The sequence below is a fragment of the Triturus cristatus genome, chromosome 4_1, assembly GCF_964204655.1.
Source record: "Triturus cristatus chromosome 4_1, aTriCri1.1, whole genome shotgun sequence".
Classification (NCBI taxonomy): Eukaryota; Metazoa; Chordata; class Amphibia; order Caudata; family Salamandridae; genus Triturus; species Triturus cristatus.
Genome location: NC_140585.1, coordinates 1,234,671,447 through 1,234,694,805, shown reverse-complemented (window position 1 = coordinate 1,234,694,805; position 23,359 = coordinate 1,234,671,447). Strand labels below are relative to the sequence as shown.

Genomic DNA, 23,359 nt, shown 5'->3' with positions numbered 1-23,359 from the left:
AGATTCGGCCTGGTTGTCAATTCAGTCAATAATTCTACTAACCATCTTGCTTTTATTTTTTGCTCTCCATGCAGGGATGGAGGGCCATCCCTGAATTTGAACTTAATATAAACCTATGTGTTCTAGATGAACCACTAAATGGATCTAAGCAATTCTCCCAAGTCTGTTAAGGACTGATGGGTACAAAGCTTCCAGGATACGAGCAGTCAAGCACTGAAAGTCAAATAAATTGCATCCTTCACCTGCTATTATGAAATTTGATGCCCAGCTTCTCCAGATGGTATTCATCCATTGGTAATATGACAGTTCTGTGACTGTTCGACACATGTTCCTATTGGGAAAACTGTTAGTGTCAGGGAGGGAGGCTTGCCAAATCACCTGTGAGCATTCAGTCAATCAATCAGTACTGTCACCCCTAGGGGTATCTGGGCGCTGAGGGTGCCATGTCTCACGCAAATAGCCAGGTCTTGAGTTTATTTCTGAGGTTTGCCAGGGAGTGTGCTGTTTGGAGGTAGAGGGTCAAGTTGTTCCAGGTCTTGGCAGCAATGTAGGAGAAGGAGTGGCCCTTGCTGTGATGGATGCGGGGTTGTGTGCGCAGGTTATTGAGAAGGAGGTGAAAGTAGGTAGTCAGATGCTCTGTGGAAAGAGGTGATCCACTCGAGGGTGTTTTGCTGTATGATGTAGAGCCTGTCGATGAGGGTGTGGTGGAAGACGGTATCGAACGCAGCAGAGAGGTCGAGGAGGTTCAGGGCTACAGTTTCTCCTCGGTCGAGGAGAGTTCTGATGTAGTCTGTGTCAGCAATCTGCACAATACCAGTGCTGTGGTTGGCAAGGAATCCTGACTCTGAAGCATCAAATAGGTGGTTTTGTGTTAGTAGTTGGTGAGCTGTTGGTTGAGGTCTTTCTCAAGTACTTTGGCCGGGTAGGAGAGTAGAGAGATAGGGCGATAATTTCTTAGATTGCTGGGGTCGATGAAGGGTTTCTTTAGGAGGAGCCTGTCCTCCGTGTGTTTTAATCTGTCTGGGAAGATTGCTGTGTAGATGCAGGAGTTGAGGATGCTGGTGAGTTGCATGCTGATTGGGTTGACTCCAAGGTTGAAAAGATGGTGGGGGCAGGAGTAGGTAAGTGCCCCCGAGTGGATGGAGGACATGATGGTAGTGGTGGTCTGAGCGGTGAGCGGAGACCACGTGGTGATCCATCAGCTGGTGTGCACTGGTTGGTTGAGTTTGTTGAATTTGAGAGTGGTGGGTTGGGGATGGAGGTGATCTTGCTGTGGAAGTAGTCCAAGAGATTGTTGCTGAGTTCTTGGGAGGGTTGGATGGCGTTCTCTGTGGCTGTTGGGTTGGAGAATTCCTTGACTATTTTGAAGTGTTCCGTCGTTCTGTGTTACGTCGTGTGGTTGCCTGGGGTATCGATGCAGGCAGTGAAAGCTGCTTTCTTGGCTTCCTTGATGTGCAAGTGGTAGTTGCTGAGGTCTGCTTTGTGAGAGGTTCTGTGGGAGGGTTTTTTGGTGATGCGCCATTCTCGATTCGGTTGCAGTTGCACTTGATGGTTCTGAGCTATGGGGTTTACCAGCTGGCTTGTATTGAGGTTTTGTTGACTTTTGCTGGTTTTAGAGGGGAGACTGTTGGTACATTTGGTGATCCAGGCGGAGAAGTTCTGGATGGCCTGGTCAAGGTATGCTAAAGCTTCGAGTTGGGTGAGGCTGAGAGCATGTGTCCACTGTGTTTTGGTTACTTTGCCCCAGCTGTGGTGGGATGAGCTGTGAGGCTTGGTGATAGTGTGCTGAGTGTCAGAGATGGTGAAGTGAACAAAGTCGTGGTCAGTCTAGGTGAGCTCTGTGGCATGGCTAAATTTGATTCTGTTTTTGGAGGTGAAAATTGGGTTGAGTGTGTGTCTGGCTTTGTGCATGGTTCGGTGATCAGTTAGGTGAGGCTAGCGTTGTTCAGGTTCTCCAGTAGGGTGATTGAGTTGGTGTTGGGGTCGTCAATGTGGAAATTGAGATCGGCAAGTAGGACGTAGTGGTGGGAGTCGATGGCTATGGGGGCCATGAGGTCGGAAATGACGTGGCAGAAATCTGGTCATGGTCTGCGATATGCGAGGGTGACTCTTATCGTGGTCTTCGTGTCGGCCTGTAGTTGGTAGTTGAGATGTTCCATGAGAGATATAGGGTCGTCATTGTAGGTGGTGCATCGGACGATTTACCCTGTGGAGATCTCATCAATTTATCCAAGATGCCCTTGACAAATGGACCTGTTTGAATGCCTGACCTGTGCCCTCATTGTTTCCATATGTGAAAGATTATTTGCTTTGTAATCGGTTCATGTGAGATGCAAGTAGGCAAAATAAATGGGAAATGATTTTTGTGACACTCGCCAGGTTCCATCGAATTGCCGACCTCCAACTCTCAACCGCTCTCGGAACAAAGCACAGCCTTGTTACTGGCCATGGTCAGTGTAAGCAAGGCATCTGAGGTGTGTCCATGCGAGCAGCTGCACAGATGGACGTGCTAGAGCAGTAGTGGCTCACCATGTAGAAGTGGTAGTCTCTGATCCTGCCAGCACTTTGTGTTCACTACCTTTCAGGTATGCAAATAGGGTCATAAAAAGTCTCCTTATTCTCCCAGGACAGAGTGCAAAATCCAGTGTGTTTCACTGGCAATTTTGCAGAAGAGACTGGCTCACGAACGAATGTGACAAATTCTTTTCAACTTTCCTGCTTTTGTCTAACATTGAGATCATGCTGTTCACCAATTTTATTCAGTTATTGTATATTTTGAACAATTTCGGCATTTTTGAAGGAACACTGCACATAGGATCAAAAGCGAATGGTCAGACTAAGCTGTTCCTTTCCAGCCTAAAACCTGAAAATGTGATTTAATTGCTCTTTATACCACATCTTGTAAATGGCAGGCTGACAATTGCATGGGTTCGTGACGCACTATAGGGGCAATTCTGTCACTCCAAGGTCTGGAGTGACAAAACCAACCTTGGACTTAATGAAGTGGGCATCCACCACCAAAAAAAGCGTTCCTTTAGTAAAAGGCCCAGAGACCCAACGCGGGAACCAATTGTTTGTAATGGTGCAGGTCTCTGAGGTCACAGTGCATCCTATATTGTACTATTGCTTCGGGTAGTGGTCACTGGCGGGTACCTTTGTCTAGGCCCTGATTTTGATGGCCGATACAGAACCACTAGTACAAGGGGTTGATCGATGAAGGTTAGTTGGGGGGGACCGAACCGGCCTTTGCTCAGATAGCACCCAGGGCGAAACTAAATATGGCGCCCCTTCTACTCGCCTGCTTTAATATTCTGCCAAAAATGTGTGAGGAATCTGAGGAAAGTGGGATAGGGTGGAGGGTGTTAAATGAAGATGCAGCATGAAAAGGAAAAACAGACAAATTGTAAACGCTGGTGACACCAGCCTTTAGAAACTGTGCTTAAACGTACCTTTCTTTGGCGCCAACTCGGAGGGAGACTGCTACAAACTTCTCCTGCACCCTCTGGAGGGCTGCACCCTGGGTGCGGGTAGACCTGACTCACCCCTGCTAAAGGCCGGCCTTAATTGCGGAGTATTTTAAGTCGTAAAACGGCGACTTTGCCCAAAGGCGGGTGAATGCTCAGCAGTGTCTCACGTGGGTATGTTGGGCTGCAGTCTTATAGTGGTCACTGGCTGGACGGTAACGATAGACTGGCTGGGCCTGGAACTAATTTGCGACACCAGTGCGAATATATCCCTATAAAAGTGCTGATTTAGCTTAGGAAGTTGTTGAAAAGTGTTTTTATTTGCCGGGACTGCTGCTGCTTACAAAATGCACCATAAAACGACAACTCTGTCCTAGCAGAAGCGGGCCCTGCGCCTGCCAGGAGAGCAAACAGGGTGTTTGTTCGTCAGCGTCTGCTTGATCTGGGCATCTCTTTTTCCAGCCGAGTACTTTCCCCCCTTTTTTTCCCACTTTATTGTCCTCGCCCTGTTGATAATCCAAGCACGGGCAGTGAGGATCTAAGCCTGCTTTATTAGAAACTGGCAAATTCTCCTCCACTTCTTCTGTGCTCCGGTTCCTGTATGTGCGTTGCGGGGAGACTGGCCTTCAGAGCGTCGTTGACAGCAGAGAGGGCAGAGGAAGTTCATTGTAAAAGGACTCCTAAAAAGCATCTCTCCCAGAGCTAAGCAAGTTAGAGGCTGGCTTTGACTGACGGGTAGATACACCCAATATTTTTTCCCCTTATAATGGGGAATCGCCTACAGCCAATATGTTTTCCCTTATCAGTTCATACTTCAAACAGTAGATTCAAGAATAACACTTTAAAAAGTGTTCTACAGTTCCCCATAGAATCCCCGACTGATAAAGTAGACCGAGACAGAAAAGCGATGTTAAAAAGCAAGCATTGGCTGTGCTGATCTGTCTGTAATTGGCTTGGAGCCTTTTAGCTTCGCCACTGCCTGTTTCGCTTTGCCATAGTTTTTATGAAACATTGTGAGACCAGCCAAGCCCTGGCCGATATTAAAAACTAATAATAAATAAAAACATATTTGTGGTTCTCAAAGAGAACAGCATGATGCTACAGTAGTTACTGGCACTGCAACAAACTACTTTTATCGTGTTCTAATTTACTCCTTGTATAAGAGCAGAATGCTACCTCTTTGGTGTTAGAGGTCTCTAAGGCTTCCCTATGCTGAAAATGGTAAGTTACAAGCCACACCCCTTGATATATCTGTGCTCATGCACCGTTCCTTGATCTTTGCTGAGGCCTGTATGTTTGTTGACATCCCTCAGAGCTTCACTAACATCTACGCCCATTTTTCCGACACCTAGTTAGGGGCAGTGAATGCATTTTGTGGCTGGTGTCAGGGGACAGTTTACGCAGGCTAGCACTTCTTTTCCGAATGGATATAATATTCCAAACTGAGCCCTGCATGGTTCGATGTTTTTTGTGATTGGTGTCCACAAACCCATTACGTATGTCTTGCCAATCCGGCATAACATTTTGCACGTGGGAAGGTTGGTAGTATTTGGCCTGCAGTTTTTTCTAAAGCCTCTGGCGCTTAAATGTATCCTCATGCTCTGTTACTCTGTTCTTGGGTTTAGCACGTACACAAGAAATTTTAAATTATTTGACATTGTTTAATTTGTAAAAATGTAAGAGCCAGGGCCCATGGTCTGTTTCTGCAGCTGGCACCATGGACCGCTCCTGCCACTACTGCTGAATGAAGAGTCCCTTTCACTAATCATCACACTTAAACAAGTGTGACATTTTGGACAATTTCACGTCGCCCCAAAGCTCTAGGGAAAGCCTGAAACCGCTATTTCTATTAGTGGATTTAGCATATTGAATGGCTAAACCCTCTACTGACCAATATTTCTCAAATGTAGACAAGAGTGCCACCTTGTGGTGTACTGCCGCAGCTAAGTACCAGTGTTTATAAATAAGTGCTGGTGCAGAGCACCTGCAAATCCCGGCACAAATTGAGAACTGGTGCTCACACGGCGGCCATCCTGCCCTTGCCATCACGGCCTGCTTTAATCCATCCTGTCTTATCCAGATCTTCATTTATCATAAGTGACCAGAGCCGCTTGCTTCAAAGCAGCAGTCAACTTCTGTTCTGGGTCTAGAAAGAAAGCTGGCAAAAAGTGGAGGAAAAGCAGAGCTCTTTTTTTGGGAGTTCCTTATTAGCCACTACAGAGGTGTGTTCTAAAGGTCGTGCTTGCTGTACCACAGCTTTCTAGGACTCCAGGATCCTGTTCTTAAAGGTTTAAAATAACGATTTATATTGAAAAATGTGGCTATGGATTTCCAAGTAAACCAGATGGGAACAAACCTGTGTTTTCATGATATATTTATCAATGACACAAATGTACATGTCATGATTGGAGCTAGAGGAATGACGTTCTTGACAGCACGAGACGTGAGCATAAACGGTGCCATCGGTAATACACATAACATGTCCATAACGGATTTAATCGCAGAGGGGGACTTTTATGTTTAAAACGTTTTTATTGAAACAAAACAGACCATGGGGGAGGGGGATAGGAGGTTAGGGTACATATAATACAGTAAAAGAAAAAGGTGCAACTCAAGAGGGTTGGCGAAGGATAGCTCGGTGGTCCAGAGGAAAAGCACAGTAAATGAAAGGCAAGAAATGCAATCTGTGGGATCCCTGCGTGCATATCCAACACCCCAAATCTGAGCAATGAAAGTCAGCAGCAACTCAACAAAGCACAATCCACCCCCCCATCCCTCATCCCCCCCAGTAAAGAAAGGAGGGGAAAAAAAAACACCATACCCCAACCCCCCCGTTCTATGGTCTCGCGCCAGATTTATCCGCCCCAAAAAGCCCCGCACCCCCCCCCCCCCGAGGACCCCGTCTCACATGTGATCTAGTCCGCTGGGATCACCGGCGGCGCCAGCCTAAGAAGCCTAAGATACCTCGGACAGGTGAGCTCCCGGAATTCGGTGAACAGCAGCGCTAGAAAGGGTTGCCACAGCTCTTCATATTGGTCTATCTCCCCCGCCACCGTAAGCGACAACTTCTCCATTCCCAGCACATGCCAGAGCCTATGCAACCAACCCGTAATGGAGGGGGACAGTGGTGGTGCACCAGTGGATAAGGATGTTCTGGACCGCAGACCCCAGCGCAATCGCGATCTGCCTACCCCTGCGGGACTTCAGTGGGTACATTAGGTCATTGGGGAGGCCCAGCAGGACATACGCCGGGAAGCGCGGCAGCTCTATCCCAAAGTGCTTATCCATCTCGTCCAAAACTTCCTTCCAGTAAGCGGTCAGCACGGGGCAATCCCAAAGAATGTGTGAGAGGGTACCCTCCTGCCCGCAGCCCCGCCAGCACCCCTTGTCAGTGTGTTTATGCATTTCATACAGTCTCTCCGGGGTGTAGTACCAATAAGTGGACACCTTAGTAAAGGTCTCCGTAAGGCCCGTATGATATGCAGAGTGCCGCGCCCGATACGCAATTTTGTCCCATTCCTTGTGGCTGAGCGTCCTACCCAGTTCTCTGTGCCAGCGCTCCCTCCCCGGGTTATAATAGTGAAACGGCGGGGGTTGTAGGTACTTGTACAGATCGGTAATTAGCTTAGCGTCGGAGGTCCGGGTAGCCAGCCACCTCTCATACGGTGTAATTTGACGAGCAGCGGTGTCACGCACCTGGGGCTGGAGGGCCCAATGCCGAACCTGCATGTAGCGCAATCTGTCCAGCTCCGTCAGGCCGAATTCCTGGCGAACTTGCTGAAAAGGAATCACGCCCTCCGGTCCATAGATCTGGAAGAGCACCCTGCAGCCCACATGCACCCAATGGGAAAAAGCTCCCGGCTCCATCCCTGGGGAGAAGTCCGGGTTGCCCACTATGGGTGTGAACGGCGAAGGGAAGGTGGTGAGGCCCCGAGCCTCACAGACTGCATCCCACACCCTCAGGGGGACCCGCGTAACAAAAGAGGCGTAAAGGTTAGGGGGGCGATGCGCGCGGCGCAAGAATGGAACCTCTTGTAAGGTGCGGCCCGCCACTGCCTGGTCTTGAAAGAGCCAGTGTTTGTCGGACTCCCACCTGCTCCACTCCACCAGATATCGCAGCTGTGCCGCCTGAAAGTACTTACGGAGGTCCGGAATACCGAGACCCCCCGCCTCCGGAGCAAGCGTGGAGAGGACCCTCTTCATCCGTGGCTTGCGGCCCTGCCAGACAAAGCGGGAGATGTCAGCCTGCATTTGTCGTATCCAGCCCACCGGGGGCTGGAGAGGTAGGGCCCGAAAAAGATACAGTATCTGGGGCAACACCGTCATCTTAACCGCCGCGATGCGCCCCAGCCAGGACAGTAGGCCCTTGCTCCAGCGGCCAAGCTCCTCCTTGATCTTCCTGCTGAGGGAGGTATAATTGGCCGTAACCATCTCCGGCAATGTGGGTGCCAGCAGAATCCCCAGGTATGGCACCGTGGACGAGGACCACTGCACGGGGAAGAGTCGCTGAAGGTCCCTCCTGGTATCCGCAGCCAGGGACACGTCTAACGCCACCGACTTGCTCATATTCATTTTGAAGCCGGCCACACGTGCAAAGGCGTCCAGTTCCTGGAGGCAAGCAGGCAGCGACCTCCTAGGGTCGTCCAAGGTCAACAGGACATCGTCCGCATAGAGACTAACCGTGTGGACATACTGGCCCATCTGGACCCCAATAGCATCCGGGTTGTTGCGAATCCTCTGAGCAAACGGCTCCATGTAGAGGGCAAACAAAAGCGGCGAGAGGGGGCAGCCCTGCCTCGTGCCGCGTTCGATAGCAAATCCACCGGAGCTACACCCGTTGACCCGCACCGACGCTGAAGGATGCTTGTAACAGTTGAATACCATGGTGCGGAACTTATCACCGATTCCCAATTTCTTGAGAACCAGCTCGAGATACGGCCAGTGAACTCTGTCGAAGGCCTTCTCCGCATCAACGGACAGCAACATCCGCTCCCCCGGGATCCGCGAGGCCTTCTCCAGAACATGCGTCACCCGCTTGGTATTGTCAACCATCTGTCTGCCGGGTACAAAGCCAGCCTGGTCCGCCTCCACCAATCCGGGGAGGCGTGGACCCAGCCTGGACGCTAGAATCCCCGTATACAACTTGAGGTCGACATTTAAAAGCGAGATGGGTCGATACGAACCGCAGAAGGCCCGGTCCTTCCCAGGTTTCGGGATTACCGAGACCGTCGCCCTCAGGAGATCCGGTGGGATGGCTCCCGGTTCGGAGAAGGAATTAAATAGCCGAGTAAGGACAGGGGCCACAGCCGTGCAAAAAGTCTTGTAAAACAGAGACGTGTATCCGTCCGGGCCCGGGGCCTTACCATGTTTCAGCCGCGCGATAGCGGAAATCACTTCCTCAACATGGATATCCCGCTCCAGGTGGTCCGCCTGAGCAGGATCCAGCACCGTAAGGGTCACTGACTCCAAATAGCCTTCGGCATCCCGCGGCGAGGAGGGCTCCTCAGCATACAGCGCCTCGTAGAAGCCGCGGAAAGATTCCGCTACCTCTGCGTCCCCGGAGACGACCACCCCGTCCGTACCCACCAGTTCCCTCACGACGCTACGCTGCTCCGTGACCCGGAGCCGGTGTGCTAGGAGCTTACCACATTTGTCCCCCCCAGTGTAGAAGGCATGCTTCAAGCGCAAGGCGGCATACTCCGCCCTATCAAGATCCAGTGCCGACAGGAGCTTCCTTGCAGCCTTCAACTGCCGCCACACCCTTGGCGCCCCCGTGCGGCGGTGGACCTGCTCAAGCTCCCGGACCTGAACGGTCAGCTCGTCCCTTTTCCGTTGCCGCTCCCTATTTTCGGCTGAGGAGATGGAAATAAATTCCCCCCGGAGGACTGCCTTCAATGCCGCCCACTGTGTCGCTTGTGAAGTGTCGGTGTTGCTATTGTGAGTTAGGTAATCCTGTATGACCTCCCCAATGCGCTTCACTACAGACTTTTTGTGTAAAAGGGTATCCCGAAGGCGCCACACCCCCCTAGAGGGGGAGGCCGCCGGCCACTTGAAAACGCCGGCGACTGGTGAATGGTCAGACAGGGTCAGGACCCCAATGTCCGCCGCCGTGGCGGCAGCGCGCATCGGTCCACTCACCAGAAGATAGTCCAGCTGTGAGTAGGTTCGGTGTGCGTGTGAAAAGTAAGAGTAGTCCCTATCAGTGGGGTGCATGGAGCGCCAAAGGTCGTGTAAGTCCATTTCCGCAATCCGGGCCTTCACAGCCTGGGACAGTTCCCCCGTCTGCGGGGAGCGCTGCGCCGATCTGTCCATCACAGAATCGAAGACAATATTAAGGTCTCCCCCCAAAATGACGTGGCGGTCGGGAGAAGCAGTGACATCCACTAACACGGAGTCCAGGAAACACTCTTGGTGGTCATTTGGGCTATAAACGGAACCGACTGTAAACGCTATGCCTCCTAAGCGCATGCGATACGCAAGAAGCCTCCCCTTCTGTTCAGCACACTTATACAAAACCTCCCCCCTAAAGGAGCTCGCTAGAAGAATGGCTACCCCCGCCGTCTTGTTCGCTGCCGAGGAGAAGAACTGGGTAGGGAACTTAGCAGAGCACAGCCTATGGCAATCCCGGGACAATAAGTGGGTCTCCTGCAAGAGGCAAATGTCCGCCTGCGTCCCCTCCAGCAAAGATAAGATCGCTCTGCGCTTCACAGGGTTATTCAGACCCTGAACATTAAGGGTCACTACCTTTAGGGCCGACATTCCTCCCGGGGATCAGGAACGCCGTGCAATGGGCAGGGGATCAGCGGGTGGGGCGCGCGGGGCAATCGCGCGGGACAAGCCAAAACAGACCAAGCGTGGGCACGGACGACATCGGACGGAACCTCCCTAACCCCAGAACAACCCCTACACCCACCCAAAACACAACCCTGGCAACTAGCCAAATGCAAACCTAAACACCCCATTGTCCCAGTCAAGCCCCAAAACGGGCAAGTCCGTAGAAAAAAAACGAAGTGGACGTCCAGCCACTCACCTCCATCCGCTCCCCCCCGACCCCCCCGCCCCATACCCAGCATTTAAAGAAGCTAGAGGCATCTCCCCCCGGAGTGAGTGTTAGGCCGTCAAGGCCACGCCGGTGGAGCCGGCCGAGTCCCTGGCCGCCGCCCTCAATGCGTCGGCCATGTCCGCCCTGATGGTAGGGGAATCAGGACGCCCTACGCTGGCCGCCGATCGTCGCCTCGCCGACCTCCGCCGGCTCCGTCTCTCCGAGGGCCTCCACGACGGTGTAGCCCCTTCCTCCTCCGCCGCCGTAAGCCCCAGGACCCCACAAATGTCCTGCAAGGAGCGTAGCTGATGTAGCACCCCATTCCACCGGAAGATCAGGCGGAAGGGATGTCCCCAAGAGTACGGCGTCTCGTGTTCGCGCAAAAAGTCAGTGGCAATCCTGAAGGACCTGCGTTTCTGCAGCGTGATGGCGGAGAGGTCCTGATAAAGTGCCACAGGCCGCTCCCGGAAAGTCAGGGGCTGTTTCCTGCGGGCCTCAGTCATGATGCGTTCCTTCAGCGGGAAGTCGGGCAGGAAAGCCAAAATATCCGGTGGAGGTGCCGATGACTGGCGCTGCCGGCCAACCCTATGTGCCCTATCAATGCGAATAGGGAAGTCCGCAGCTTCCCCCAGGATCTCTCGAAACAGGTCCTGCAGGTAGCCCCCCAGATCGGACCCCTCGTCCGCGGACGGCACACCACGCACTCTAATGTTGTTCCTCCGTGACCTGTTCTCAAGGTCCTCAGAGTGGGCCTGGAGCTCAACACACTGCTCCCGGAGGCGGAGAACGTCCTGTTGAAGATGGACTATCTCCTCATCCCGGCGTTGGGCCTCCGTCTCCACCGTTTCAACGCGCTCGCCAAGGCCCTCCGCTTCCCTACGCACTTCCCGGACCTCGCTGGCCACTTCCCGCTTCAGTGTCTGGAAGTCCTCTTTGAGGGAGTTTAACAGTTCTTCCATAAAGGACCTCGTGACCGGTGGCTCCCCCCCAGTCACATCCGCCGAGGCCCGGGAAGACCCCGGCGAGGGCTGTGTTCTGTCCCGCAGTTGCTGGGCCCTGCCAAGCATGTCCGGCAGGGTGCGGTCCCCCTTCTTCGATCCGCCTCTTCCAGTCATCGCAAACACTGCGGTCGACGGGTGGGCACAGGTCCAGCCGCCCCAGGGATGCCCAGCCGCTGGCAAGCGCCCGACGTGGGGGTCCCCCCGCAAGCAGAATCGCTGCGTCACAGGCGACAAGATGGCGGTTCAGTCCGGTCACCGCCAGCCGCGGGTGCCCATCCGAGACAGCAATGGAAGCTACAGTGGGGGGCTCCTCATCAGCACGTCCCTCAGAGAGTCAGCCCGGCAGCAGTGACGGTCACATACATCCACCAGCAAGGGCTCCGGTGAAGGCCAACACCACTGATCACTCGGGGACAAAATGGCGGCAGGGCGGGGCAGGGCAGAACGACCAGGCCCGGCGACACCACCAGGGCCCCCTAAACGCACAGCAATCAGATAAGTTCCACCGCCGGTTTCAGTCTGTCACACGCAAGGGCCCAGATGGTCCGACCCCAACAGAGAGTCCGCCGTACTGCGGCCAAGGGACAGGGGCCCACACAGTGCGAAGTGTCGCCGACACAAGTCTGAGTGCCAAAGCACCCGTCCTAAGTCTTCCGCACCGCCGGTTCCCAGCCCGCAGAGCTCCTTCACCCTCCGTCGAGCGACGGGTCAGACTTCCTCCAGATCGCAGCTTTCAGCACCAGGCCCAGCCGAGGCGCCCGGACAGCACTCCGATGCGCTCCGCCTCCCAGGCCCTCCGTCGCTCCTCGAACTCGATTGGACTTTTGGGGGACTTCCCTCGAGGCGATCCGAACCAAAGCGACAACAACGTACGCGCCAGGTGCTCCGCCGCACTCCTCTCACACGCTGAGCCTCAGCGGGGGGAGAAAAGCGTAAGAAAAGGGTTCAAGCTTGGCCGGGCCGGAGGAGCTACGGGAGGAAGCGTCCGCTCACCCCGCCATCTTGGCCACGCCCCCCAGAGGGGGACTTTTAGATGGTATACGTTAACTGGGATTCAGTGATGGGCTATCTTATTTTTAAAAAAGGCATGTAACTAGCACATTGAAAGGGCTAATAGTTACTAAGCTTGTAGCGAAGTTTGCAACATGAGTAGGGATGGATCGAGTTTGAACGCCCAAACGCACCTCCCCAATCTCTCAGTCGGAAGAGGTATTCACAGGATCGCATCTCTGGTTCTTAGATGTGTTGAGGCAAAAAAGTGAAGGGAATGAAGCTTTTAGTGTGAAATTCTCTTGTTAAGTTGAACCTAAAGGCACTATTTGTTCCCTCTCCCTGTTGCATTCCCCACCAACAAACTACCTTCGCGTGCTCAGTCAATCAGCACTAAATCTTGAATCTGTTCATGCTTTGCAATGTTCTTGTACCCGCTTCTCCTCTAATACCTGCCTTGTTGTGCTGCCAACATCGCTGCGCCCCGTACCGCTCCCATACAGGTAACATAACAGAACGTGACGCTGACTAGCAGCCCAGGCCTTGGAGCTCTAGCACCAGACTGGCAGGGTGTTTGATCCCTGTATCCTTCCTCCCTGATCGGCCACACTGCACAGCACCCCTTGGCATTACACTCAGTTTCTCACAGGGCATACTGTGTCATACCATTCTCACCAAGCAGCCCAAGTCAGTGTGATCCTAGGGACAGCGGGGCTTGGGTCTGCCAGAACCGTGCTTGCTTCCTCCCCCATGGACACACTGCACTGCATTAGTCATCCAGGGTAATGTAACAAAACCTCTTCCTCCGGCTAGCGGCCCAAGACCATGGGATGCTAGCACCACGCTGGAAGATGTCTTTGTTCTCCACTCCACAAGTGTCCCATGCGCACTCTCACCCAACATAACATAAAATAACTCTTCCTTTGCAACCCAAGACCCTGAAATCCTTCTGCCACAAGGGCCTATGTCGATGCTCGTCCTCCCATTCTGCCCATTGGTACTACACTGCTCTTCCCAGCACTTTCTTTCACCCACCATCATATAGCATTATTCTCCCAGCAGCCAAAAACCCTGAAATCTTAGTGCGAAACAGGTTGGTCTGTGCCCCTTGCCCCTTCTCCACCAAAGAGCCACTACACTACTTGGCACTGCCTTCACTCTTGCACCCAGCATAATAGAGCATCCGTTTCACTGGCAACCCAAGATCTTTAAAGCCCAGTGCCAAAAGGGCACGGATCTGTGCCCGAGTCCTCTCGGATCTAATGAACATGCCCTACTGTGAGCCTAAGCCCGTAATGGGCCAAGAAACTAGGGGCTGCACTGTAGCTGCTTCTCTGGCAATCTAGGGAAAGGACCAACTCTCTTGCCGCCTACTTCAGACCACTGTAAGTGAGTTCAAGCGGGAACGACCCTTAAGATGCTAACGGGCCTGGAACTCACCAGAGAAGTCTGCCCTCCCAGAAGTCAGGTCACCTAAAGAAATGAAGGGGGATGTACCATTAACTCCATCTCTTTTTCTTTAACTTGTGGACCACCGAGTAAATCTATCAACCAGACAAAGGGAGGTGGCAGCTGCCGGGGAGGGTGGGTGGATTTCTCCCACTCCTATTGAATGTTCATGGGCCTAGTATCCCTTTAAAGACTTCCTTTTTTCCCTCTGTCAGGTCCTACACCAGCAAAGCAAGTGTCCCAATTGGCCTCCAGACTATGAAAGTGCTTCAGTACAGTACTGTGCCTGAAGATGCTATACAGCAGAACATGCATCTGTAGGCAGTTCCTACATGCCAGGTTTTCTTATGATTGGATTAGGGTCATAATCTTAAGGCCTACCCTTACCGCTGCTGCAGGACTTGATTATAGGTGACTGGTGACTGTGAAGCTTGCATTGTCGCTCCTTGCACTTTACTCCCACAGGAGAGAAAACAACGGGAAGCCCCTTGGCTCACCCACTGACACACCTAAAACAGCACACAGATCTCTCAAGATCAAAATCATTAAATGATGGTTACTTCAGTCTGATCGATGAGCATAGAAGGGGGACAGAGTGCGTTATAATGCCTTAAAATTGGTGTCTGCCACTACACAATTGCAAATAACATACCAAAATATATATATTTTTTTGCTAAGGGTGAACTCAATTTTCATCTTGGAATTATCAATAATGGCTTTTGGTTGTGCTTTTATCTTTTGTTTACATTTTCTCTGAAAGACCTAAGTAAACCTACTACAAAATCGGTTATATCGGTAACAGAAACAAGACCGACACAATAACAAACTTGCCATGTGAACCCCCCCCCCCCCCCCAACTTCCTGGAGAGCGCCCCCTTCTTCTAGCAGCATCTAACAAGTAATCATGTACTTGGGTAACTGCCAGTGCAGTTGAAAAACCACAGAGAACATCTGTTCAGTTATCCGCTCTACCGTCGCAGAATAATGTCACCTACCACTGCTCGTGCGACTAAAAAAAAGTTTCCTTGAACGGTAGACAATTATTTTTAAGCTAACCTCTTCTATGTATTGTTGGTATTTGTCAGGAAAAGGACCCTTTCGCTTAAATGTGTCCAGCAAGTCTCTCATATATCGAACTATAAATCCGTTCGTAATTTTTGTGGCTGGTGGTTTTTTTTCCACACCCCATCCTGCACATAACATAGCCAGTTGTGAACCACATTGGTTTGACTTTCCCCTCAACGTGCCTTCCTCTTATTTCTCCGATACGTTTGCTAACTTGAGACGTGTGTTTTTGCCATGTCAATGAAAATGAATGCCATCAAATTGTACATGCTGTATGGAACAAATGTACTGATAAACCCACCTACTACTACAGTGCAAAGGCCAAAATCCTCACTATTACTCGTACAGTGTAACTGCTCCTCTTGTCTTTAAGATTCCATTCTAGAACCAGGTGACAGAAGAAACAAGCAATGGTAAAACCAATAGTTTTCGCTTATGCCAGATCTCTTGGCAATGTGTTTTAGCCATTATATACACCAGTGTGGCTGCTGTTCAGCATGGGTAAAGGTTAGTGGAGTGGGGTCGGTCAGATTGGAGTGGGGTAGAGTGGAATGCGGTAGATTGGGGTGGAGTAGATTGGGGTTGAGTGGAGTGGTTTATATTGGGTGGGGTAGATTGGGGTGGAGTGGGGTAAATTGGAGTGGGGTAAATTGGACTGGGGTATATTGGATTGGAGAGGAGAGTGGTAGATTGCAGTGGGGTAGACTGGAGAGATTGGACCAGAGTAGGGTAAATTGGGGTAGACTGGAGTGGGTTGGGGTAGACTGGGGAGATTGGAGCAGAGTGGAAAAGATTGGGGTGGAGAGCTGTAGATAAGGGAGGCCTGGGGTATATTGTAGTGGGGTAGATTGGAGTGGGGTGAGTTTGAGTGGAGTTTGGTAGATTAGAGTAGTTTGGAGTGGGGAAGTTCGGAGTGAAGTTGTGTAGATTGGATCATAGTGGAGTGGGTTAGAGTGGGGGAGATTGGAGTAGTGTGGGGTAGGGTAGATTGGTGTGGAGTGGAGTGGATTGGGTAGATTATAGCGAAGTAAAGTGGGGTGGGGTAGATTGGGGTACGTTGGAGTGGTGTAAATTGGAGTGGGGTAAGTAGTTTGGAGTGGAGGGGCGCAGAGGGGTGTAACATGTTGTCCCGTGGAGTGAGTGGCAAAGATTAAAGTGGCTTAGAGTGGAGGGACGTAGAATGTAATGGAGTGGCGTGGCATAGAGTGGATGGGCATAGAGTGGAATAGTGTAGTGTGGAGTATCCATGGTGTGATAGCGCACTGCCATTACTGACAACACGTTCTCAATTGATATGACCATTGCATTTGCACCAAAACACAGCTTTACTGCACACAAACGATACTGTGTGCAAATGTCATCACCTAATGTATAGATGTGTTTTGAGCACAATTAAATACTTGCTTCTACCACACTTCAGAATTGCAACAAAAGTGCTTAATTTGTAATAATTCAGATTTATTCTGAAACATCAGCACAGTTCGTTTTTTGTGCTAGAAAAAAATCCTGCCCCACGGGTCTCCACCCATTTCTGTAATGAGAGCCACTTCATTCATTCAATAAACCTTTATTCGTTTTTCTGCACTAAAACCATAAAAGTCACTCGATCAAACATCAGTAAAAATTCCAGTAAAACACAGGGAATAGAGCAGTGTAAACAATATAATCACATGAATACAAGGCTAAAAAGAAAGGCCACCGAAACAAATTTAGTCACAGCTGGACCTGAGCCTAATTGCAGCTCTTAAAAAACTAAGTGTTTACAGTACTGAATCACAAGACAGCAGTTGTAAAACAATAAAAGCTGGTCTAACCATCTTGAAACAAACTTTCTTAAGAATAGGAGCGATAAAAGACCTTCTAGAAACCTCATAAAAGCTACAAAACATTAAAAAGTGCATCATATCCTGTGGAGACTGTCCATCACAGCCACAGGGTATGAGACACTGGCCTCTCTGTGCACCATGTGTTTGGGCCAAAAGGTAGTGGAAGAGGTCAAGCTGAAATCTAGTCCATAAAAAAACAATCATGGTTGCTTTTGACCCATAAGAGATATGGTTCAGTGGTTCACACAGTTTACAACATGATGTACCTACGCACACTTGTCTTTTTCAACTCTACTTCCTCTCTTTCCGAGCTGCACTTTCTGAAATAACACTTTCAGCCAGGATAAATCCCTCCTACAGATAGTTTGCGGGTTGTCATATAAGCTACTTTTATTCAGTGAAAATCACCCTGAGCTACGGATATTATATATGTTGTAAAAGCGACCACATCAGACAAGTTTAATTTGTGGACACAATATGCAAGAGTACCAGCAGTGATCACGTCCGCGCATCTGGCATAGTTGCCAGCAGTAACGTAAAAAAATACTTTGTCAATGTGTGGTGCCTCGACGTGCGTAATACATAACAGCCGTAGTTGCAATGTCCCTGGCACCAAGATAAAACTATAAATATTAATTCTCCCCAACGCTGCATGATTTGTCATTCAAATATCAGCTGTAACTATTTTGGAAATTCAGCCATTTTTCAAAAAAACATCAGCTTATGAGTTCTGAAAATAAATAAATACATTCTCTTCATGGCTTACATTTTTGTTAACATATATAAATTCATCCAAGCAAAATCTTCTGACTTAGTAGGTTGGTTTGCACACAGGAGATCTACTTGTAGGTAGCTGGAGAGTTACCAGTAGCTCACAAGCTACTCATTGGAGACACCTATCCTACATCCTCTCCTCTTACATGGATACTCAACAGGAGTGCCACATAAATTATCTCACTTTAAAGTCAGAGAAGAAAAGTAAACACTAAGCTCCCTCAAAGAGAGAGCTTGACATTTTGACCTCTGTGTATGCACAGCAAATGTGACAAGATAAGAACAAGACTTAAAGGCCTGTTTACAGAAAGCGAGTTAGTGAGAGAATACAGTAAAAAAGGTTTGGGCAACGGGATGGACGACCTCAAGCTGGACAACCTAAAGCAAATAAAGCCAGCAAATATAAAGTCCAAAAAATGTTAGTTACAAACCACAAAGCCAATGGTAAGCAATGGGTGGAATGCATTGGTAGGTCAGCTTTCTGAATGTCCCAAGATGTCTATAGTAAACCTGAAAAAGCTAAAACTGGGATGTAGACAGGCTGAGCGTAAATGGAGGCAGGGATATTCGGATGTAGATAAAATTTGCTGGAAAGCGAGAATTTCGAGTTAAAAGGAAAGTATTGCTGCTGCAAAAGCTGAGTACTTTGCCGAGAAAATATTGAAAGCTCCAAACAGCTCTAAGAGCATTTTTAATATTCTGAATGATATTGCCAATCCAACATGTACAAAAAATACGGTCCTTCCCACACAAGAACTCTGCGATAGCTTGGCTGTCTTTTTTAATGAAAAGATTGGTAAAATTATAGAAGGGCTGAAAGAAAACAGGTCGGCTAAGACCGACGGTCCCACACAGGAAAAACAGGTGGAAACAAGAGCGTTAGGTAGAGTTCCGGATGTGATCCCCGTTTTGGATAATTTTGATGCCCTCTCTATAGAGCTGTTTGAGCAACTCGCCATGGGGGTTTCCTCCGGCTCACCCTTAGACCCTTTTGCACACAAGGTCTGGAAAGCGTTCAAATCTGAACTTTTTCCTCCACTTAGACAGTTGTGTAATCAATCCCTGTCTAATGGGATGGTCCCTCCCTGCTGGAAAGCAGTTGTCTCCCCCCTTCTGAAGAAGCCCTCACTCAACCCGGAGTGCCTTAAAAACTATAGACCTGTCTCACTCCTCCCTTACCCAGTCAAAATTCTCGAGCGCTATGTGAGCCGAGTACATTCCCAGTTCCTCGAAGCAAACAACCTTCTGGACGAGGTCCAGTTTGGTTTCCGCCCGGGGCATGGGATGGAGACTGCCCTCTTGACCGTGTTGGATGATCTTCGTCTGCGTGCAGACAAGGGTCATCATGCCATCCTGATCCTATTAGATCTGTCTGCCGTATTCGACACAGTCAATCATAGGGTCCTCCTGGAGCGGCTGAATGAAGCGGGGGTGACCGGTCTGGCTTTGAAATGGTTCCAGTCATATCTTTTGGATAGAAGCCAGGCCGTAGCTCTCCCCCCCCCCCCCCCCCCCCCTTTCAGGCCAAATTCACTAAAAGTCAGCATGGTGTACCGCAGGGGTCTGCAATAAGCCCCATCCTGTTCAATGTTTACATGCGTCCCCTGGTGGATATTATAAAATCCTATGGCATAGGTTTAGTAAACTATGCAGATGACACCCAGTTGATTTTATCACTGGAGGGTGAGCAGTCGTCCTCCCTGGAGAATTTTCACGCATGTATGCAGAATGTGGCTTGTTGGTTAAGATCTAACTCACTGCAATTCAATGCAGATAAAACTGAAATTCTCTGCACCCTGGGTGGGAAAGTCTCTACTTCCCTCCCGGTCAACTTCTGGTCTCTTCCCGCAGATCCTCCACTACAACCTGTTGGGGCAATCCGTAACTTGGGAGTCATATTTAATGACATGCTGTCCTTGGAGTCACATGTCAACAAGACTCTGGGGACCTGTTTCTCTCTTGCAAGAACCTTGAGGAAGATTCTCCCTCTGCTACTGGCTCATGTGCGTCCCCTGATAGTTAGGAGTGTGATCCTGAGCAGATTGGACTATTGTAACTCACTGCTGCTGGAATCCCCTCGATTTCTGATTGGGAAATTGCAGCGAGTTGAGAATATGGCAGCTAAGCTGGCACTGATGCGCCCTCGTCACTCTTCCTCCACTCAGGCCCTTGCGGAGCTACATTGGCTCCCCATAACACAGAGGATTTATTTTAAGTCCCTCTGTGTTGTGTTTAAGGCACTACATGGCATGGGTCCCCTACCTTTGCAGACTAAATTTCCCTGGTACATACCCTCTCGTTGCCTTCGTTCCTCCACGGCCTGCCGGGTGGGAGTACTTCGAATTAGAAGAACTAGGTTTGGGGGACAAGCTTTTAGTGTTGCAGCTGCGAGACTATGGAATGCTCTGCCCCTGGAGTTGCGCCAGATTAAAGACCTTATGGTCTTTCGTAAACAACTCAAAACCTGGCTTTTTCCAAAAATGTAATACTCCTCCATCTGAGTTCTTAATTTTTCCCCCTGAGGTTGCACCAGCTGAGTGACCTCGGGGCCTCTCGTTTACTTTTAACTTGGCTCCTTCCTAATAATGTAATACCTCTATATATGTCCCTAATTCCCTGCTATTCCCTCTTTCAGCGCCAGGATGCTCGTTGAGTTGCAGTGCGCTTTATACGTTTCTATACATTACATTACATTACAGCTGCACTGTCTACTAGGCTTACATCTTAAAAGCTGGGGTCTTACACATGTTTAGTAATTATTTTTCCCCCTCACTGAATTGATTTAACCCTTTGTGCTCTGCATAGGGGTATATACCTTAGTTTATAACTACTGCACATGGAAAATTGCATAACATATGTATATTTATATTTGACAAGGAAGGGAAAGTAAGATGGTGTGAAATGTGAACTGTCAATACAATGGTGCTAATATTGTAAAGATTAAATGACCAGTTTGACATCAGTCATGGCTTCCCAGTCTCACCCATTTTTATTTTTTTAACCTAAACCCCATTCGTACATCATCATTGGCTTTACTCATTGAGTAAACCCCTCTGCTGGTTTAACCGTGTACTGGTTAATTGATTCAACCACCACTTTGTCAGCTGTTGTCTTGGTTATATGCACAGTTTCCCAAGATGTCAGTGGCTGTCCTCAAGGTGGAGAGATTTCTTCTTGGATCCAGACGCTGGTCTTTGTTCCAGTTGATGGCTGTTTGCCCCATCTTCTATGTTAAAATATTACTGAACATCCCCAGCTCCCATTCTTGTGGTGTACCAGCAGTCGTTTGGCAACCCTGTGTGTTGCTCAGATTAACAAATACTGGTTCTTAGCAGTGGGAACGATACTGTCTGCCTCCAAAAGCCTTGGTAGGAACAATATGAAATAAAAAAGCAAAATACACCTTCTCTTGAACGAAGGGAGATGTCAGAGTTTAACCTCTTCAGTGCCCCGCCCTTTCCACGCCCTGTGCCGGGCGTTTCATTAGCGGGCGGGGTTCATGACGAGATAGTCTCGTCATGGGCACAGGGCAACCGCGCTCCATGACGAGACTATCTCGTCATGGGCACTGAAGGGGTTAAAGAAATCTGTCACTTTGGTTGACTTTTGCTTCCAGTTAGTTCCCCTAAGAAGAATCCTCTGCAGCGAGAACTTTATGCTTCGTCTGGATTTCGAGGAGAATCAGCACAGCAGAGTAGAAAATGTTTGCCACGCACAGAACTTTTGAGGGAGGCTGCCAGCCTGTAGGGGTTAGGACCATGCTGTGAATACTGGAAAAAGCCTTGAAGTTAGGGCTTGATTGGCCCATGAAGGAAGGAAGAGCTGCACAGAGCCTCACGTACTGAGGTTCTACATGGAGGTGGAGAGTGACTTACCAAGAAGCCATGAGGTCCTTGCAGCCCAGCAAACCAGGGTATCCAAGTATTGGCCAGGCTTTCCCAGAGTTCAAGAAACCACAGTAACAAACGTTCATGGTCTCAACCCCCCCAGTACTCCAGGGCCCCTGCGTTTATCTCCAACCGGCCACAAATGGACATGAAGATTCCTCTTCTCCCTGATGAACCATTTCTGTAACCCTTGTGTTACGATAAATCATCTGTAAAAAACTGCTGTTAAAAACTAGCCCAAAATTTTAGCATCTAGCGCTTAGCACGTTAACACTTAAAGTGCTAACACGGTTTATTTTTGCCTGCATTGTAGTTGTGATCTGTAAAAGTACTCCTCTTTTCTTAGAAGGTTCCCTACTGAGTGGCTATTTATTGTATAGCCCATTATTTACAGCAGCAAAGAAAAAAGTAAAAAGTTAGATTTTCCTGCTGGTAACAAGTAAATGAGAATGCAGATGTTTACTGGAGTTGTGAGGTAGATGAACTATTTTTGATTGCTGAATTAGAACAGTAATCGTGAAAAAAGCCCCATACCTATGTTTTTTAAGTGAATGCAGGGACAAAAAGCTGTGCCGGTTCTAAAAAGCCCTTCCAACTGACCACACAGATCTCATTATTCTTAACAAATGGTTCGTCAATTGGAGTTGGTTCAGATTCTGTGGCATTTTCCACTAGAGCAAAATGGTTTGTTGCGGCCAGGCGAGTGAACCCAGGCTGCACCCATATCCATTACCAAGGATGACTACTGACGCTGGTTACATTGTGTGTGGTTGATCTTGGTTCGCTTAACCCTGGTCACAGATGACTTTTGCTGACCAGATCTGACACGGGAGCTCTTGACATTTGGTGCTGCCAAGAGATACACTTGGGAGCATGCCTGTTCCAGCACAGTCTGTGACGACTTGTCTAGTTAGATCTCTAAGGGTACTTTTCCATGAACTGTGATGGTGCCCTCAACCCCCAGCTTCCAAGACCCTGGAAATCTAATTAACCAGACACAGAGACCTGTGAACTAGCTGAATGGCACCCCGAGCCTCACCCTGGCTTCGGATGGGACCATTGTTGTAGCTTGGGTGCGGTTTCGGACTACTGGGATTTTGGACTTTTGCTGACAACTTGGCCAGCGGGGTTTAAATCATAGGATTGTGTGCTTCACTATTGTTGTCTCTCTTGTCCTTCTCTCCCTCACCTGCATGCCTCTCTCTCCTCCTTCCTCTGTGTTTCATTGTTCCCCCGCCTGCTCCACCTCCCTCCGCATTTTATTTAAAGTAAAAAAACTCGTTTGTGCTACATCAAATTAGAGCATTAGTGCTATATAAAAAAAAGTGTGTTTTGATGAACTTTTTTATTTACTAATCCATCGGATTGGTGAAAAGAAAAAAATGCTCTCCTCCTTTTGGGGGCATGTGGAGCCGTGCTGGCGTACGCCTACAAAATGATGTAAAAGCTGCATCATTTCAATTTTTTAAAATATTTTTTGTACATTTTCGGCCATGCTGCAAAGCAGCTCAGCTGCTGTACAGCATAGCTATAAGCATTGCCAAACCCAGTAGGTCTCATAGGCGAGACCAACTGGCTTTGACAATGCTTGATGCATTTGTTATTGAGCACTTCATTGGAGTACATCTGCTTCATTGTGCTCTTCCTCTTTTTATGCTGCGATTTGACATCACCACGGTGCTAGATAATTATGTGAGCATCACTAGAGAGCGAAATTGGCTTCGCCCACATGTTTAGAGCCAGGAGTATGTTTTGATTGGGCAAAAGTTGTGCGCGCCCACAAAAAAGGATTGCCGTCCATGCAACTGTGATCATTTTCTTTGTTTTTCAAAGATTAATTCGCTATTGTGCACATGTGTCT

At 49.4% G+C, this 23,359-nt stretch overlaps 1 protein-coding gene across 2 annotated transcripts in view; it reads left to right on the top strand.

Moving 5' to 3' along the window:
- LRP1 (LDL receptor related protein 1) overlaps window positions 1–23,359 on the top strand; it is a 1,298,976-nt gene that overhangs the window by 93,940 nt on the left and 1,181,677 nt on the right. The window lies entirely within an intron of this gene.